We start from the raw sequence: 20,155 nt of genomic DNA, 5'->3' as shown, positions 1-20,155 counted from the left end.
TTATTGTTTTTGACCCACCCTTCGGCAATCCAATCACAGGATTTGATAATATGTTTAACATAATATGTTTTTTAAGTTTGATGGGAGTTCAAATGTGGCTGCAGCACAAACCTACAATCACCAGAAATTCCTAAATAAAAATTACCACCGTCATCAAATCGTCGACCCTTACTAAGTTAACCTTGCCACCCACACGCACCATCACTGTGAAAGTTGAAAATGAGATGTAAAGAAGAGAGTTATGAGTGAGTTTATGAATGTGTAAAGAGATCCATATGACTGTGTTACTGAAGAGTTGGAAGTGAAACTGAACAGTAATAATGAATGCCCAAAATACTTTTTTGTGAGTGAATACATTTTGGTATTTTGCTAAAGCGTCTGACAGTGGGAACATCATGCGCTACTACATATTCTTTATATATCTGAACATTTTAATATTTTGCATGTTGTTTGTTGGTGTTACACACATTTGTGGCTCAACATTTGACCTCTTAATCATACATAATAAATATTGCTTAAAACAACTAGATTGGGGATCTTGAAATGTGAATTTGGGTGTGTTAATAGATGTTTGACATTGTTAAACTGTATGGTGAGGGCGGGTGCTATTGAACTTTAAAAAAAAACCTAAATGGCACTGTGCAGTAGTATATTGGGTATAGTATTGTTGGTGTTTTTTTTGCTGACTTTATTTTTGGATTTCGTCCAGTGTGATAATAATAGATGTAGTTCCTGGCATTGTATGCAGCTGACTGTTTTATTTTGTGTGTTGTTAGACCTGACAGCCTTAGGGTGGTCACCCCTAACTTTTTGCCTGCCTCCCTCCACTTTTTGGACACTGTTTTTGCCGGTTTATAGACGCTGCACACTTTACCACTGCTAACCAGTGCTAAAGTGCATATGCTCTCTCCCTTTAAAGACGGTAACATTGGATCATACCAAATTGAACTATTTTATTTACTTATAAGTCCCTAATACTGTGCACTTTATGTACTTAGGGCCTGTAGATTAAATGCTACTAGTGGGCCTGCAGCACTGGTTGTGCCACCCACTTAAATAGTCCCTTATCTTTGTCTCAGGCCTGCCATTGCAAGGCCTGTGTGTGCAGTTTCATTGCCAATTCGACTTGGCATTTGAAAGTATTTGCCAAGCCTAAAACTCCCCTTTCTCTGCATATAAGACACCCATAAGGTATGCCCTAGGTAACCCATGGGCAGGGTGCTGTGTAGGCATAAGGCAGTACATGTACCTATGTAGTTTACATGTCCTGGTAGTGTAAAACTCCCAAATTCGTTTTTACACTGCTGTGAGACCTGCTCCCTTCATAGGCTAACATTGGGACTGTCCTCATATATTGTTTGAGTGGTAGCTGCTGATCTGAAAGGAGTAGGATGGTCATATTTAGTATGGCCAGAATGGTGATATAAAATCCTTCTGACTGGTGAAGTTGGATCTAATATTACTATTTTAGAAATGGCACTTTTAAAAAGTGAGCATTTCTCTGCACTTAAATCTTTCTGCCCCTTACAATCCACGTCTGGCTGGGTTTAGTTGACAGCTCCTTGTGCATTCACTCAGACACACCCCAAACACAGGATACTCAGCCTCACTTGCATACATCTGCATTTTGAATGGGTCTTCCCGGGCTGGGAGGGTGGAGGGCCTGCTCTCAAACAAAGGACTTCCACACACCCTACTGGGACCCTGGCAGACGGGATTGAACTGAAAGGGTACCTGGTGCACTTCTAAGCCACTCCTTGAAGTCTCCCCCACTTCAAAGGCACATTTGGGTATATAAACAGGGCCTCTGCCCCTTCCAACTCAGACACTTCCTGGAGAAGAAACTTGTAACCAGAACCTGCATCCTGCCAAGAAGAACTGCCAGGCTGCCCAAGGACTCACCTGAATTCCTTCTGTGAAGGACTGCTGCCTTGCTGTTGCTCTGCTGCCTCGCTGCTCCCTGGCTGTGGTGAAGAGGTGCTCTCCAAGGGCTTGGATAGAGCTTGCCTCCTGTTCCCTGAAGTCTCAGGACCAAAAAGACTTCTCTCTTGCAACTGGACTCCTTGTGCGGTGAAAATTCGATGCACAGCTCACTAAAACCGACGCACAGCCTGCCCCGTGGTGAGAAATTCACTGCACACCGAACCGGAACAACGCATAGCTTGTGACTTTGCTCCACAATCCAATCCCAGGATTCCACACACAGACCCTGGGCATTTGAAAACCCCGCAACGCGAAGAGGATCCGCGACCGAGCGCCGGAAATCGATGCACAGCCGTCCCTGTGTGGAAACTAAACAACGCATCACTTTGTGCGGCCCGAGAAATCGATGCACACCTCTTTTGTTTCCACGGTCTCCTCCTCTGCGGCCCATTGCAGAGATTTTTCACGCAAACCAAGTACTTTGCGCTAAAAGAGACTTTGTTTGCTTTACAAAGACTTAAGACACTTTATATCAATTTTCAGTGATATCTCTACATTTACTTATTGCATATTTGATCGTTTTGACCTGCAAATATCCAGATAAATATTATATATTTTTCTAAACACTGTGTGGTGTATTTTTTTGTGGTGATATATTGTGTTATTGTATGATTTATTGCACAAATACTTTACACATTGCCTTCTAAGTTAAGCCTGACTGCTCAGTGCCAAGCTACCAGAGGGTGGGCACAGGATAATTAGGATTGTGTGTGACTTACCCTGACTAGATTGAGGGTCCTTGCTTGGACAGGGGGTAACCTGACTGCCAACGAAAGACCCAATTTCTAACATTGGCGATCAGCGGTGAGGATAGGACTTGTATTTGTGCAGTGACATACAGTAGCTAAGTATTCCACTACCTACCCACAGTTGAAGGTCAACCTGATTTTTATCTTTTTTCTGCAATTCCGTTTTTCCTGTCAATTATTTTACCCAAATCCTCACTCAACATGTTTCAGGCTGGGTCTTAAGCAGGAGATGTGGACCTGGTCCTGTTGGAGACATACACTGTCAAACAGCTGAAAGAGTTCTGCAGGGATATGGGAGTACCCACCCAAGGTGCCTCCAGAAAGGAGGAATTTTAAAAGGCGCTGAGGGCCTGGGCAGAAGCCCATTCAGAGGAGGATGCTGAGGAGGAGGAGCCAGAAGAAGGCTCCCCAGAGGAGTTTTTGCTATCAGTGGATGTTATCACTGCAACTGTGCCCCCTGCCAAACCAGAGAGCAGTGTCTCTGATCAAGGCATGACCGCAGAGGAAAGGAGAGAGGAGAGAGAGTTTCAGTCGCAAATGGTAAGGCAAGAAATTGAGGCTCAAGAGGAGGAACGGGGGGCAGAGAGAGAGAAGCCAAGCAAGCTGAGGCTGAAAGAGCAGCCAAACAGATTGAAGCTGAAAGAGCTGAAGCTGCAGCTAAGAGAGCCTTGGCTGAGAAAAAACTATTGTTGGCTCATGAACTGAGTCTCAAGGAGCTGGAGATCAAGGCGAGACAGTGTGAGTCCAGCAGTAATGGTGGCAGCATACAGACAGGACCTGCTGGAGAAAAGAAGGTTCGTATACCCAAAAATGTGGTGCCCAGTTCTGTGGTGGGAGATGACATAGATAAATGGCTAGCTGCTTATGAAGTTGCACTAAGGGCTCATGAGGTTCCTGAAGGGCAATGGGGTACAGCTATGAAGAGTTATGTGCCAGCACTGGTGAGGGACACACTTCACATACTGGATCCAAAGGATCAAAACACATACCCACTTCAGAAAGCTATTTTACTTGCCAAGTTTGGGCTGACCCCTGAGAAATATCGTCAGAGGTTCACGGACAGCACCAAACAGTCCACACAAACATGGGTAGATTTCTTTGACTTTTCCAGTAAGGCACTGAATAGATGGGTGCGGGGCAGCAAAGTGGATGATTATAAAGGGTTATATGACTTGATTCTGAGAGAGCATATACTCAATATTTCTTTTACAGAGTTGCACCAGCACTTGGTATATAGTAAGCTGACTGACCCCAGGAAGCTTGCTGAGGAGGCAGACGTCTGGGTTAGCACCAGAGTGTCCAAAAAGGCATCTGGGGGACTCCCACAAAGGTGGTCAGGGTTCCCAGCAGAAGAAAGAGGGGGGAGAAAAACTTAAAGAAAAGGAGTGCTCAAAAGGCCCCCAAAAGAATTCCCAAGGGAGGGTGGATACCATTCCTCTTCTAGGTTTGCAAAGAAACCAGGGTATTTTGATAAAACATTAGGGAAATTCATACCCAAATGCTGAGAGTGCTACCAGCATGGACACTCTAAGGGCGACTCCCAGTGCCTCAAGAGGGCACAGTCCACCACTGGACAGACACCTGGGTTGGCTAGTGTAGCACTCAAGGGGGAAACAGGCCCAGTTAGCTTTGGGGAGCAGGCAGAGGTTTCCCTAGTGTCCCTGGGAGAAAGAGACATGGTGCCTAAAGCCTACATGCCAGAAAATACTTCAAAGTATAGGCAGTGGGTCACCATTGATGGGCAAAGGGTGGAGGCTCTGCGTGACACAGTAGCCAGTATGACTACTGTCAAGAGTCAGCTGGTGTCATCAGAGCAGATAGTCCCAGATACATTCCACCAGGTCATAGTCGTTGGAAATCGCGAGAATCACCTACCAGTGGCTCTGGTTCCCTTTGAGTGGGGCGGGGGTCTCTGGTACTCTGAAAGTAGCTGTGAGTCCTGCCATGCCTGTCGATTGTCTGTTAGGCAGTGATCTTGAGCATACGGCCTGGAAAGAGGTAGAGCTCAGATCCCACCTAGAGATGTTAGGTTTGCCTGAGTGGGTCTGCATGACCACACGGCCCATGGCTGCCCGTGACAGGAGTCAAGGGCGTCTGGAGCCTGGAACAATGGCCCAGACAGCAGCAAAGAGGAAGGGCAAGAGGCACGGGAAACCCACCTCAGATTTTCCCATGGTTGTGGACGGTGGCTCCTAAGGAGGAGGAGGCCCCTGAGCCAACTGGGGAGGACATAGCTGATCTGGGTAACCTACCTGAACTTACTGGCTGGCAAGTAGAGGGTGGGTCAACCAGGGCAGAATTCAGAAGGAATGCCCCACCCTGAGGCAACAGGCCACAGCCCAAGCAGCAGGTGACGCCTCTGGCACTCACCAAATTTACTGGGAGAATGATCTCCTTTACAGTGAGCATAAGGTTCCAGGTCCTGGGGCAGCATGTGTGCTGGTGGTCCCCCAGTGTTACCGGGCCTTCCTGCTGGGTCTGGCTCACGACATTCCCCTGGCAGGACATCTGGGACAAGACAAGACCTTTAAAAGGCTTGTCACCCACTTCCATTGGCCCAGAATGGTGTTAGCCTCAGATAATTTCAGCAGAGCTTGCCCCACCTGCCAGGCTAGTGGGAAGACAGGGAAAAAGCTTAAGGCTCGCCTGCTCCCACTCCCTGTCGTTGGCACCCCCTTTGAAAGGGTGGGTATCGACATTGTTGGTCCCTTGGACCCCAAAACTGCCTTGGGCAACAGGTTTACCTGGTTTTGGTGGACTATGCCATCTGCTATCCAGAGGCAATCCCTCTGAGAACAGTGACTGCACTGGTGGTGACCAGAGCCCTGTTGGGAATATTTACCCGTGTGGGATTCCATAAGGAGGTTGTGTCTGACAGAGGCACAAACTTCATGTCTGCGTACATGAAGTCCATGTGGGATGAGTGTGGGGTGACCTACTGGTTTACCACCCCTTATCATCCTCAATCCAATGGGCCTGTTGAGAGATTAAACAAGACCCTGAAGGGCATGATTAATGGCCTGACTGAAGCCATGAGGCGTAAGTGGGACGTCCTCTTACCATGCCTGTTGTTTGCTTACAGAGAGGTGCCCCAGAAAGGGGTGGGGTTCATCCCCTTTGAGCTTCTCTATGGTCACCCTGTAAGGGGACCTCTAAGCATTGTTAAAGAGGGCTGGGAGAAAGCTCCCAAGACACCTCCCAGGATGTGGTCAGCTACATGCTGGCCCTCCGCAACCTAACCCAACGCTTCTGGAAGCAGGCCAAAAGTAATCTCAAAGCCAGTCAAGAGGTGATGAAGGAGTTATATGACTGGAAGACCACTCTGGTTGAGTTCTCACCCGGAGACAAGGTTTGGGTGATGGAGCCAGTAGAGCCCAGGGCTCTCCAGGACCACTAGACTGGCCACTTTGAGATCAAGGAGCGTAAAGGGGAGGCCACTTACCTAGTGGACCTCAAGACCCCTAGGCACCCCCTAAGGGTCCTCCATCACAACGGGCTCAAGCCTCACTTTGAGAGGTCTGAGATCAGAATGCTCCTGGTCACAGATGAGGGCATGGAAGAGGAGAGTGAACCTCTTCCCGACCTCCTCTCTGCCAAAGAAGGTGATGGGTGAGTAGAGGGTGTAATTCTCTCTGACTCCCTGACTCTAAACCAGAGAGGAGACTGCTATGAGCTGTTAGAGCAGTTCTCATCCCTGTTCTCCCTTACTCCTGGACTGACCCACCTATGTGTTCATGACATTGACACAGGTGCCAATCCACCTGTGAAGAACACAATTTACAGGTTATCGGATAAGGTGAAGGACAGCATCAAGGAGGAGGTGTCCAAGATGTCGACTTTAGGGGTTATTGAGAAATCCAGTAGTCCCTGGGCCAGCCCGTTGGTGCTGGTTCCTAAGGGTGCTACCCCCGTTGCGAAGCCAGAACTCAGGTACTGTGTGGACTACCGGGGTCTCAACTCAGTCACATGGACTGATGCTCACCCCATCCCCCGAGATGATGAGCTTGTTGACAGACTAGGCACTGCCAAGTTCCTGAGCACATTTTATCTTACTTCAGGGTACTGGCAGATCGCCCTGACTGAGGGGGCCAAGGGAGATCAGCATTTTCTACACCTGATGGCCATTACCAGTTCTGGGTGATGCCATTTGGGTTGAAAAATGCCCCCGCTACCTTCCTACGATTGGTGAACGGGGTCCAAGCTGGCAAGGATGCCTACTGTGCAGCCTACCTGAATGACATAGCTGTCTACAGTTCCAGCTGGGAGGAACACCTGCTCCACCTCAATGAGGTGCTTCAGGCTCTGCAACAGGCAGGCCTGACCATCAAGGATAGTGAGTGCCAGATTGGGCATGGTTCTGTGGTGTACTTGGGACACCTAGTAGGTGTTGGCAAAGTGCAGCCACTCCAGGCCATTCCAGGCCAAGATTAAAAGTACCATTGTGTCACCCTTGACAGAACTCACTTCCAAGAAACAACCTAGGTTGGTGAATTGTACAGAGGCTTGTCAGAAAGCCTTTGATTCTCTGAAGGAAGCCATGTGCACGGCCCCTGTGCTCAAGGCCCCTGACTACTCCCAGGAATTTATTGTGCAGACAGATGCTTCAGAGCATGGCATAGGGGCTGTTCTAGCACATGTAAATGAGGAGGGCTCAGACCAACCAGTGGCCTTTATTATCAGAAGGCTATTACCACGGGAACAGAGGTGGAGTGCTATTGAGAGAGAAGCATTTGCTGTGGTCTGGGCACTGAAGAAGTTAAGACCCTACCTGTTTGGGACTCACTTCCGGGTTCAGACAGACCACAGGCCCCTCAGATGGCTCATGCAGATGAGGGGTGAGAATCCAAAACTATTGAGGTGGTCTATTTCCCTACAGGGGATGAACTTTACGGTGGAGCATCGCCCGGGCATTGACAACGCCAATGTTGATGGTCTCTCCAGATACTTCTGCCTTAGCGATTAGAGCTCCAAGGAGGTTGGATATCTCTCCCCCCTTTCAGTTGAGGGGGACACATGTTAGACCTGACAGCCTTAGGGTGGTCACCCCTAACTTTTTGCCTGCCTCCCTCCACTTTTTGGACAGTGTTTTTGCTGGGTTTTAGACTCTGCGCACTTTACCACTGCTAACCAGTGCTAAAGTGCATATGCTCTCTCCCTTTAAAGATGGTAACATTAGATCATACCCAATTGGACTATTTAATTTACTTATAAGTCCCTAGTACTGTGTACTATATGTGCCCAGGGCCTGTAGATGAAATGCTACTAGTGGGCCTGCAGCACTGGTTGTGCCACCCACTTAAGTAGCTCCTTAACCTTGTCTCAGGTCTGCCATTGCAAGGCCTGTGTGTGCAGTTTCACTGCCAATTCGACTTGGTATTTAAAAGTACTTGCCAAGCCTAAAACTCCCCTTTTTCTACATATAAAACACCCCTAAGGTATGCCCTAGGTAATCCATAGGGCAAGGTGCTGTGTAGGCACAAGGCATGACATGTACCTATGTAGTTTACATGTCCTGGTAGTGTACAACTCCCAAATTCGTTTTTACACTGCTGTGAGGCCTGCTCCCTTCATAGGCTAACATTGGGGCTGTCCTCATATATTGTTTGAGTGGTAGCTACTGATCTGAAAGGAGTAGGAAGGTCATATTTAGTATGGCCAGAATGGTGATATAAAATCCTGCTGACTGGTGAAGTTGGATTTATTATTACTATTTTAGAAATGTCACTTTTAAAAAGTGAGCATTTCTCTGCACTTAAATCTTTCTGTGCCTTACAATCCATGTCTGGCTGGGTTTAGTTGACAGCTCCTTGTGCATTCACTCAGACACACCCCAAACACAGGATACTCAGCCTCACTTGCATACATCTGCATTTTGAGTGGGTCTTCCTGGGCTGGGAGGGTGGAGGGCCTGTTCTCACACAAAGGACTGCCACACCCCCTACTGGGACCCTGGCAGACAGGATTGAACTGAAAGGGGACCTGGTGAACGTCTAAGCCACTCTTTGAAGTCTCCCCCACTTCAGAGGCACATTTGGGTATATAAACAGGGCCTCTGCCCCTTCCAACTCAGACACTTCCTGGAGAAGAAACTTGTAACCAGAACCTGCTTCCTGCCAAGAACTGCATGGCTGCCCAAAGGACTCACCAGACTGCTTTCTGTGGAGGACTGCTGCCTTGCTGTTGCCCTGCTGCCTTGCTGCTCCCTGGCTGTGGTGAAGAGGTGCTCTCCAAGGGCTTGGATAGAGCTTGCCTCCTGTTCCCTGAAGTCTCAGGACGACAAATGCTTCTCTCTTGCAACTGGACTCCTTGTGCGGCGAAAATTCGATACACAGCTTGCTAAAACCGATGCACAGCCTGCCCCATGGTGAGAAATTCACTGCACGCCGAACCGGAACGACGCATCGCTTGTGACTTCACTCCACAAGCCCAGGATACCACGCACAGACCCAGGGCATCTGAAAACCCTGCAACCCGAAGAGGATCCACGACCGAGCGCAGGAAATCAACGCACAGCCGTCCCTGCGTGGAAACTAAACAACGCATCACCATGTGCGGCCTGAGAAATCGACGCTCACCTCCTTTGTTCCCACGCTTCTCCTCCTCTGCGGCCCATTGCGGAGATTTTTCACCCAGACCAGGTACTTTGTGACAAAAGAGACTTTGTTTGCTTTAAAAAGACTTAAGACACTTTATATCATTTTTCAGTGATATATCTACATTTACTTATTGCATCTTTGATCGTTTTGACCTGCAAATATCCAGATAAATATTATATATTTTTCTCAACACTGTCAGGTCTATTTTTTCTGTGGTGCTATATTGTGTTATTGTATGATTTATTATTACACAAATACTTTACACATTGCCTTCTAAGTTAAGCCTGACTGCTCAGTGGCAAGCTACCAGAGGGTGGGCACAGGATAATTTGGATTGTGTGTGACTTACCCTGATTAGAGTGAGGGTCCTTGCTTGGACAGGGGTAACCTGACTGCCAACTAAAGACCCCATTTCTAACATGTGTGAATATGTGTTTGGCATTCATAAGAGTATATGGTGGATGTTAGAAATGGGGTCTTTGGTTGACAGTCAGGTTACCCCCTGTTCAAGCAAGGACCCTCACTCTAGTTAGGATAAAAGAGAATCACCCTCAGCTAACCCCTGCTTACCCCCTTGGTAGCTTGGCAGAGCAGTAGGCTTAACCTCAGAGTGCTGGGCGTAAAGTATTTGTACCAACACACACAGTAACTTAATGAAAACACTACAAAATGACACAACACCAGTTTAGAAAAATAGGAAATATTTATCTAGACAAAACAAGACCAAAACGACAAAAATCCAACATACACAAGTCAAGTTATGATTTTTTTAAGGTTTAAAATAAAAAGAGTCTTTAGGTAGTTGTAACACCACACTAGCGCTGCTAGCGTGAAAAATGTACCTGGTTTGCGTCAAAAAATAACCCCGCACGGGCGGTGTGCGTCGAAAGTAACCCTGCACGGCTGTGTGCGTCGAAAACAACTCGGCACGGCGGTGCGCGTTGAAAAAGCCAGCCACACGACGATCCGAAAGTCCCGCGGCGCAGGGTGCGATCTCTCAGCCTCCGTCAGCGATGCTGCGCGTCGTTTCTCCTGCTCCGGGCGTCGGTTTCTCGGTCGCGTTTCCTGCGGCGTCGTTTCTCAGCTGCGGAACCGGCGTCGCGTCGTTTTCTCAGCCGCGATCGGATTCGCGTCGATCTTTTCTCCGCACGGCGCTCAGTGCGTGTATTTTTGTCCTTAGGCTGCCAGCCTCTCCTTTCAGGGTCCCAGGAACTGGAAGGTCACCACAGAGCAGAGTAGGGGTCTCTCCAGAGACTCCAGGTGCTGGCAGGAAGAAGTCTTTGCTATCCCTGAGACTTCAATAACAGGAGGCAAGCTCTACATCAAGCCCTTGGAGATTTCTTCTTCAAGATGGAAGGCACACAAAGTCCAGTCTTTGCCCTCTTACTCAGGCAGAAGCAGCACTGCAGGAAAGCTCCACAAAGCACAGTCACAGGCAGGGCAGCACTTGTTCCTCAGCGATCAGCTCTTCTCCAGGCAGAGGTTCCCCTTGATTCCAGAAGTGTTTCTAAAGTTTGTAAGTTTGGGTGCCCTTCTTATACCCATTTTAGTCTTTGAAGTCACCTTCCTTCAAAGGGGACTCACACCTTCTTGTGAAATCCTGCCTTGCCCAGGCAAGGCCTCAGACACACACCAGGGGGCTGGAGACAGCATTGTCAGAGGCAGGCACAGTCCTTTCAGATGAGAGTGACCACTCCACCCCTCCCTCCTAGCAGAGATGGCTAATCAGGAAATGCAGATCACACCCCAGCTCCCTTTGTGTCACTGTCTGGTGTGAGGTGAAAAACAACCCAACTGTCAAACTGACCCAGACAGGGAATCCACAAACAAGGCAGAGTCACAGAATGGTTTAAGCAAGAAAATGCTCACTTTCTAAAAGTGGCATTTTCAAACGCACAATCTCAAAATCAACTTTACTAAAAGATGTATTTTTACATTGTGAGTTCAGGGATCCCAAACTCCACCTGTCCATCTACTCTCTAGGGGAATCTACACTTTAATCATATTTAAAGGTAGCCCCCATATTATCCTATGAGAGAGAGACAGACCTTGCAACAGTGAAAACGAAATTGGCAGTATTTCACTGTCAGGACATATAAACCACATTACTATATGTCCTACCTTATCCATACACTGCACCCTGCCCTTGGGGCTACCTAGGGCCTACCTTAGGGGTGCCTTACATGTAAGGAAAGGGAAGGTTTAGGCCTGGCAAGTGGGTACACTTGCCAAGTCGAATTTACAGTGTAAAAATACACATACAGACACTGCAAGGGCAGGTCTGAGACATGATTACAGAGCTACTTATGTGGGTGGCACAACCAGTGCTGCAGGCCCACTAGTAGCATTTGATTTACAGGCCCTGGCACCTCTAGTGCACCTTACTAGGGACTTACTAGTAACTCAAATATGCCAATCATGGATGAACCACTTACATACAATTTAAACAGGAGAGCATATGCACTTTAGCACTGGTTAGCAGTGGTAAAGTGCTCAGAGTTGAAAAGCCAACAGCAACATGTCAGAAAAAAATAGGAGGCAGGAGGCAAAAAAGTCTGGGGATGACCCTGCATAAGCAAAAGTCCAACACGACCCCCTACCAGCCTAAAGCCAGGGGAGAACAATCAATACCTTGATGTACTTCCCTGATTGGGGCGATAGAACAGGGACCCAGGCCCACAACAGCAGGGGCATGTTCCAGTTCTACGCCTTCCTGACTCCAGTTGGATCCCTCTGTCCATACTCTCAGGGCCCACTAAGCTAACCCATGGGGAACCCTTCTCCACATCTACAGACACCATCTGTGCAACACCTAACTTTACTTTGCTCACAGATGTACTGCAATGGGCAGATAGTACCACCAGGGCCACCACAGTGGTGTTGCCCACTCCACCCCTGGGGTGTGACTCTCGTCCTCCCCCCCCCAGGGGCAACTCTGTCCACCAGGACAGCAAGCCACAGTGGCCCCAGACAACTGTCAGGGATGAGGGCCCGACCTCAGGCCTCTCTAACCGCTGTGACTGTGGAGAGTGGGGGGTGGTAGCCCTAGGTGCCTGGCACCCTTTGACCACTCTCTCTTCCACCAGGTCAGGGATGACAACCTGACCCTGGTCCTCCCCTCTGGGGCTCTGTACCCTCCCTGCAGAAGCGGCACCCCCAGAGTCAAGAACTGTCAGGGTGCTTGTAGAAGCAGTCCTGCACAATTCTTCCATCAGTGCAGGGATGTTAACCTGCAACTGATCCTCCAACCTGGGGTCTGTACCTTCAGGTTGGACTAGGGCCAGGGGTGAGGCTTCCCTCCCCCTGCCCTCTCCTCTGGGGTCCTGAACCACCCAACTAGGAGTGGCCCCCCCAGAAGACAACATGGTAGGGGCACTGTTAGCAGTAGCCCCTTCCTCCAGGTCAGGGGGGACACCCTTAACCTGGCCTCCCAATCCAGGGTCTGTACCCACAGACTGGATCACTGCCTGGTAAACCAGGACTTCCTGGGGGGCATACCTACCCCCTACCAGGTCAGAGTTTACCCTCTGAACCTGGTCATCCAACCCAGGGTCACCACCCTGCGGTTGAACCACTGCCTGGCACACCAGGACTTCCTTGGGAGCACACTTACCCCCCATCAGGTCAGAGTTTACCCCCTGAACCTGATCATTCAACCCAGAGTCACCACCCTGCGGTTGAACCATTGCCTGGCACACCAGGACTTCCAGGGGGGCACACTTACCCCCCTCAAGGGACACACTGTCCCGAAGGGCCACACAAGAGTCTGGCTGGCGCAGGTCTCCTGACCTCTGCCCATCTGACAGAGTCTGGATTCCCCCCAACCCAGAAATGGTCTTACCAAGGTCATTCATGGGGGGCTCTGCTCTCAGAGCTGACCCCTGACCCTCCAGGTTCTCCACTGGGGTCCGCAACCCCCTCTCAACCCTCTGTCTGGACTTCTGCACCCCCTCACTAGGAGTGGTACTGCCAGACACCAGAACTGGTGGGACGCTGGCTACAGCCGCCCCCCCAAGTTCTCCTGACACTGTGGGGTCTCCCTCAACAGATGGCCCTATGGTACAGGCTAGGCTCCCCTCCTGGTGTTCCCGCAGGGAACCCTCCAGGACCTGGGACCGGATCTCGGGCAGCTTGGGCCTCAACCCATCCCCATTCCCTCTCCTCTGAGACTGGACATGGGGTCCCTCACCCATCCCACTACACTGGGACCTACCTGGGACACTACAATCCTTCCCTACCTCACCTGGTTGGGAACTACCTAGACCACTCCTCTCAGGAGCACCCCCAAAGGCCTCTTCAGACTCTCTGGTACTCACCCAGAAGTCTGCCTCCATTGTAAGCTCCCTGGGGTCAGAGAACTCACACTCCACCTGGTGTTGGCATAGCTCTGGAAAATAAGGACTAGACATATGCTCTCCAGCAATTACATCACTCAGCCCCTCACATGAATTAACCAAAGTACCCTTCACCCAACCATCCAGTGACTCTGCCTTGAAAAAGCACCCCACATCACCCTCCTGAGACTGGTGAGACAGTACCTGACTGTCCCTGACACTCAACCCACACTCTTCTGGGATGTTTTCACACTCCATAACCAGGACTTCTACCTGGGGGAACCCCTCTCCCTGTCACTCTCACCTAGAGTCAGTAGAGTGTCCCTCCCACCAGTAGGAATATGACTCCCCATGCCAGTTCCCCAATCCACCTCAGGGACCCTGTGCATCACTGGAGCTACCTCATACCCCTGAACCTCCTGGCGTGTGTTAACTCCCTCCTTCAAGTAGGGCACCACCTCTCTGGGCATGTGCACTTCTGCAGCATCACTGGATATACAATTGTTGCTGCCACCATTCCAGCTGGACTCAGCCCTCATGACTTCCAGCTCTTTCAATTTAAGCTCGTAAGCATAAATCATTTTTTTAATCTCTAAGTTCCTCCTCCTTTCTTCCAGCTCCCAATCGAGCTTTTTCTGTTCCACCTCAAGGGTCAGCTTTCTCTGTTCCACCTCTAGACTGAGCCTTTTCAGCTTCAACTGGTACTCCCTCTCTGCCTGTCTGTCCTGTAACTCTCCAGGTGTCAGACTCTTGGAGGACACACTGCTACCTGCCCTGGAGATTCTCCCCTGAGACATAGCAGGCCCACCCACTACATCAGTGTGAGTGACTTGCAACTCCTCTTCCCCCTCTGGCTCCTCATCTGTGTGCCCCTCAGCTGCTTTGGCTGTCACCCAGGCCCTCAGCGCCTTTTGCAGCTCATCCTTCTTGGATGAGCTCTTAATGGGACAGCCAACATTACTACAAAACTGCTTCAACTGAGCCACTTTGTAGCTCTCCAATTTCTCCAAGTCAAAAGCAGCTTCAGCTAGGGCATCTCCAGACTGAGACATGATGAGAGGTTAAAAAAAATATGCACAGTTCCAAAAACAGAAAAGCAAGTTCTCAAATGAAGTTTCAGAAAAGTCAATCACGGGATCAGCGAAAAAAAGAAACTGAATGCAGAGAAAAACAGTCCAAGTAGAAAAACAAAAATCACAAGACTAGTAGTATGTGGTCACGTAGTGGTCTGAGATCAAAACAGTAGTGTACACTTAATTACTGTATGTCAAGTACAAATACAAGTCCAAATCCCGACCGCTGGTCACCAATGTTAGAAATGGGGTCTTTGGTTGACAGTCAGGTTACCCCCTGTTCAAGCAAGGACCCTCACTCTAGTTAGGATAAAAGAGAATCACCCTCAGCTAACCCCTGCTTACCCCCTTGGTAGCTTGGCAGAGCAGTAGGCTTAACCTCAGAGTGCTGGGCGTAAAGTATTTGTACCAACACACACAGTAACTTAATGAAAACACTACAAAATGACACAACACCAGTTTAGAAAAATAGGAAATATTTATCTAGACAAAACAAGACCAAAACGACAAAAATCCAACATACACAAGTCAAGTTATGATTTTTTTAAGGTTTAAAATAAAAAGAGTCTTTAGGTAGTTGTAACACCACACTAGCGCTGCTAGCGTGAAAAATGTACCTGGTTTGCGTCAAAAAATAACCCCGCACGGGCGGTGTGCGTCGAAAGTAACCCTGCACGGCTGTGTGCGTCGAAAACAACTCGGCACGGCGGTGCGCGTTGAAAAAGCCAGCCACACGACGATCCGAAAGTCCCGCGGCGCAGGGTGCGATCTCTCAGCCTCCGTCAGCGATGCTGCGCGTCGTTTCTCCTGCTCCGGGCGTCGGTTTCTCGGTCGCGTTTCCTGCGGCGTCGTTTCTCAGCTGCGGAACCGGCGTCGCGTCGTTTTCTCAGCCGCGATCGGATTCGCGTCGATCTTTTCTCCGCACGGCGCTCGGTGCGTGTATTTTTGTCCTTAGGCTGCCAGCCTCTCCTTTCAGGGTCCCAGGAACTGGAAGGGCACCACAGAGCAGAGTAGGGGTCTCTCCAGAGACTCCAGGTGCTGGCAGGAAGAAGTCTTTGCTATCCCTGAGACTTCAATAACAGGAGGCAAGCTCTACATCAAGCCCTTGGAGATTTCTTCTTCAAGATGGAAGGCACACAAAGTCCAGTCTTTGCCCTCTTACTCAGGCAGAAGCAGCACTGCAGGAAAGCTCCACAAAGCACAGTCACAGGCAGGGCAGCACTTGTTCCTCAGCGATCAGCTCTTCTCCAGGCAGAGGTTCCCCTTGATTCCAGAAGTGTTTCTAAAGTTTGTAAGTTTGGGTGCCCTTCTTATACCCATTTTAGTCTTTGAAGTCACCTTCCTTCAAAGGGGACTCACACCTTCTTGTGAAATCCTGCCTTGCCCAGGCAAGGCCTCAGACACACACCAGGGGGCTGGAGACAGCATTGTCAGAGGCAGGCACAGTCCTTTCAGATGAGAGTGACCACTCCACCCCTCCCTCCTAGCAGAGATGGCTAATCAGGAAATGCAGATCACACCCCAGCTCCCTTTGTGTCACTGTCTGGTGTGAGGTGAAAAACAACCCAACTGTCAAACTGACCCAGACAGGGAATCCACAAACAAGGCAGAGTCACAGAATGGTTTAAGCAAGAAAATGCTCACTTTCTAAAAGTGGCATTTTCAAACGCACAATCTCAAAATCAACTTTACTAAAAGATGTATTTTTACATTGTGAGTTCAGGGATCCCAAACTCCACCTGTCCATCTACTCTCTAGGGGAATCTACACTTTAATCATATTTAAAGGTAGCCCCCATATTATCCTATGAGAGAGAGACAGACCTTGCAACAGTGAAAACGAAATTGGCAGTATTTCACTGTCAGGACATATAAACCACATTACTATATGTCCTACCTTATCCATACACTGCACCCTGCCCTTGGGGCTACCTAGGGCCTACCTTAGGGGTGCCTTACATGTAAGGAAAGGGAAGGTTTAGGCCTGGCAAGTGGGTACACTTGCCAAGTCGAATTTACAGTGTAAAAATACACATACAGACACTGCAAGGGCAGGTCTGAGACATGATTACAGAGCTACTTATGTGGGTGGCACAACCAGTGCTGCAGGCCCACTAGTAGCATTTGATTTACAGGCCCTGGCACCTCTAGTGCACCTTACTAGGGACTTACTAGTAACTCAAATATGCCAATCATGGATGAACCACTTACATACAATTTAAACAGGAGAGCATATGCACTTTAGCACTGGTTAGCAGTGGTAAAGTGCTCAGAGTTGAAAAGCCAACAGCAACATGTCAGAAAAAAATAGGAGGCAGGAGGCAAAAAAGTCTGGGGATGACCCTGCATAAGCAAAAGTCCAACACGACCCCCTACCAGCCTAAAGCCAGGGGAGAACAATCAATACCTTGATGTACTTCCCTGATTGGGGCGATAGAACAGGGACCCAGGCCCACAACAGCAGGGGCATGTTCCAGTTCTACGCCTTCCTGACTCCAGTTGGATCCCTCTGTCCATACTCTCAGGGCCCACTAAGCTAACCCATGGGGAACCCTTCTCCACATCTACAGACACCATCTGTGCAACACCTAACTTTACTTTGCTCACAGATGTACTGCAATGGGCAGATAGTACCACCAGGGCCACCACAGTGGTGTTGCCCACTCCACCCCTGGGGTGTGACTCTCCCCCCCCCCCCCCAGGGGCAACTCTGTCCACCAGGACAGCAAGCCACAGTGGCCCCAGACAACTGTCAGGGATGAGGGCCCGACCTCAGGCCTCTCTAACCGCTGTGACTGTGGAGAGTGGGGGGTGGTAGCCCTAGGTGCCTGGCACCCTTTGACCACTCTCTCTTCCACCAGGTCAGGGATGACAACCTGACCCTGGTCCTCCCCTCTGGGGCTCTGTACCCTCCCTGCAGAAGCGGCACCCCCAGAGTCAAGAACTGTCAGGGTGCTTGTAGAAGCAGTCCTGCACAATTCTTCCATCAGTGCAGGGATGTTAACCTGCAACTGATCCTCCAACCTGGGGTCTGTACCTTCAGGTTGGACTAGGGCCAGGGGTGAGGCTTCCCTCCCCCTGCCCTCTCCTCTGGGGTCCTGAACCACCCAACTAGGAGTGGCCCCCCCAGAAGACAACATGGTAGGGGCACTGTTAGCAGTAGCCCCTTCCTCCAGGTCAGGGGGGACACCCTTAACCTGGCCTCCCAATCCAGGGTCTGTACCCACAGACTGGATCACTGCCTGGTAAACCAGGACTTCCTGGGGGGCATACCTACCCCCTACCAGGTCAGAGTTTACCCTCTGAACCTGGTCATCCAACCCAGGGTCACCACCCTGCGGTTGAACCACTGCCTGGCACACCAGGACTTCCTTGGGAGCACACTTACCCCCCATCAGGTCAGAGTTTACCCCCTGAACCTGATCATTCAACCCAGAGTCACCACCCTGCGGTTGAACCATTGCCTGGCACACCAGGACTTCCAGGGGGGCACACTTACCCCCCTCAAGGGACACACTGTCCCGAAGGGCCACACAAGAGTCTGGCTGGCGCAGGTCTCCTGACCTCTGCCCATCTGACAGAGTCTGGATTCCCCCCAACCCAGAAATGGTCTTACCAAGGTCATTCATGGGGGGCTCTGCTCTCAGAGCTGACCCCTGACCCTCCAGGTTCTCCACTGGGGTCCGCAACCCCCTCTCAACCCTCTGTCTGGACTTCTGCACCCCCTCACTAGGAGTGGTACTGCCAGACACCAGAACTGGTGGGACGCTGGCTACAGCCGCCCCCCCAAGTTCTCCTGACACTGTGGGGTCTCCCTCAACAGATGGCCCTATGGTACAGGCTAGGCTCCCCTCCTGGTGTTCCCGCAGGGAACCCTCCAGGACCTGGGACCGGATCTCGGGCACCTTGGGCCTCAACCCATCCCCATTCCCTCTCCTCTGAGACTGGACATGGGGTCCCTCACCCATCCCACTACACTGGGACTTACCTGGGACACTACAATCCTTCCCTACCTCACCTGGTTGGGAACTACCTAGACCACTCCTCTCAGGAGCACCCCCAAAGGCCTCTTCAGACTCTCTGGTACTCACCCAGAAGTCTGCCTCCATTGTAAGCTCCCTGGGGTCAGAGAACTCACACTCCACCTGGTGTTGGCATAGCTCTGGAAAATAAGGACTAGACATATGCTCTCCAGCAATTACATCACTCAGCCCCTCACATGAATTAACCAAAGTACCCTTCACCCAACCATCCAGTGACTCTGCCTTGAAAAAGCACCCCACATCACCCTCCTGAGACTGGTGAGACAGTACCTGACTGTCCCTGACACTCAACCCACACTCTTCTGGGATGTTTTCACACTCCATAACCAGGACTTCTACCTGGGGGAACCCCTCTCCCTGTCACTCTCACCTAGAGTCAGTAGAGTGTCCCTCCCACCAGTAGGAATATGACTCCCCATGCCAGTTCCCCAATCCACCTCAGGGACCCTGTGCATCACTGGAGCTACCTCATACCCCTGAACCTCCTGGCGTGTGTTAACTCCCTCCTTCAAGTAGGGCACCACCTCTCTGGGCATGTGCACTTCTGCAGCATCACTGGATATACAATTGTTGCTGCCACCATTCCAGCTGGACTCAGCCCTCATGACTTCCAGCTCTTTCAATTTAAGCTCGTAAGCATAAATCATTTTTTTAATCTCTAAGTTCCTCCTCCTTTCTTCCAGCTCCCAATCGAGCTTTTTCTGTTCCACCTCAAGGGTCAGCTTTCTCTGTTCCACCTCTAGACTGAGCCTTTTCAGCTTCAACTGGTACTCCCTCTCTGCCTGTCTGTCCTGTAACTCTCCAGGTGTCAGACTCTTGGAGGACACACTGCTACCTGCCCTGGAGATTCTCCCCTGAGACATAGCAGGCCCACCCACTACATCAGTGTGAGTGACTTGCAACTCCTCTTCCCCCTCTGGCTCCTCATCTGTGTGCCCCTCAGCTGCTTTGGCTGTCACCCAGGCCCTCAGCGCCTTTTGCAGCTCATCCTTCTTGGATGAGCTCTTAATGGGACAGCCAACATTACTACAAAACTGCTTCAACTGAGCCACTTTGTAGCTCTCCAATTTCTCCAAGTCAAAAGCAGCTTCAGCTAGGGCATCTCCAGACTGAGACATGATGAGAGGTTAAAAAAAATATGCACAGTTCCAAAAACAGAAAAGCAAGTTCTCAAATGAAGTTTCAGAAAAGTCAATCACGGGATCAGCGAAAAAAAGAAACTGAATGCAGAGAAAAACAGTCCAAGTAGAAAAACAAAAATCACAAGACTAGTAGTATGTGGTCACGTAGTGGTCTGAGATCAAAACAGTAGTGTACACTTAATTACTGTATGTCAAGTACAAATACAAGTCCAAATCCCGACCGCTGGTCACCAATG

Source organism: Pleurodeles waltl, chromosome 10, assembly GCF_031143425.1.
Source record: "Pleurodeles waltl isolate 20211129_DDA chromosome 10, aPleWal1.hap1.20221129, whole genome shotgun sequence".
Taxonomy (NCBI): domain Eukaryota; kingdom Metazoa; phylum Chordata; class Amphibia; order Caudata; family Salamandridae; genus Pleurodeles; species Pleurodeles waltl.
This window is presented reverse-complemented; position numbering follows the sequence as displayed.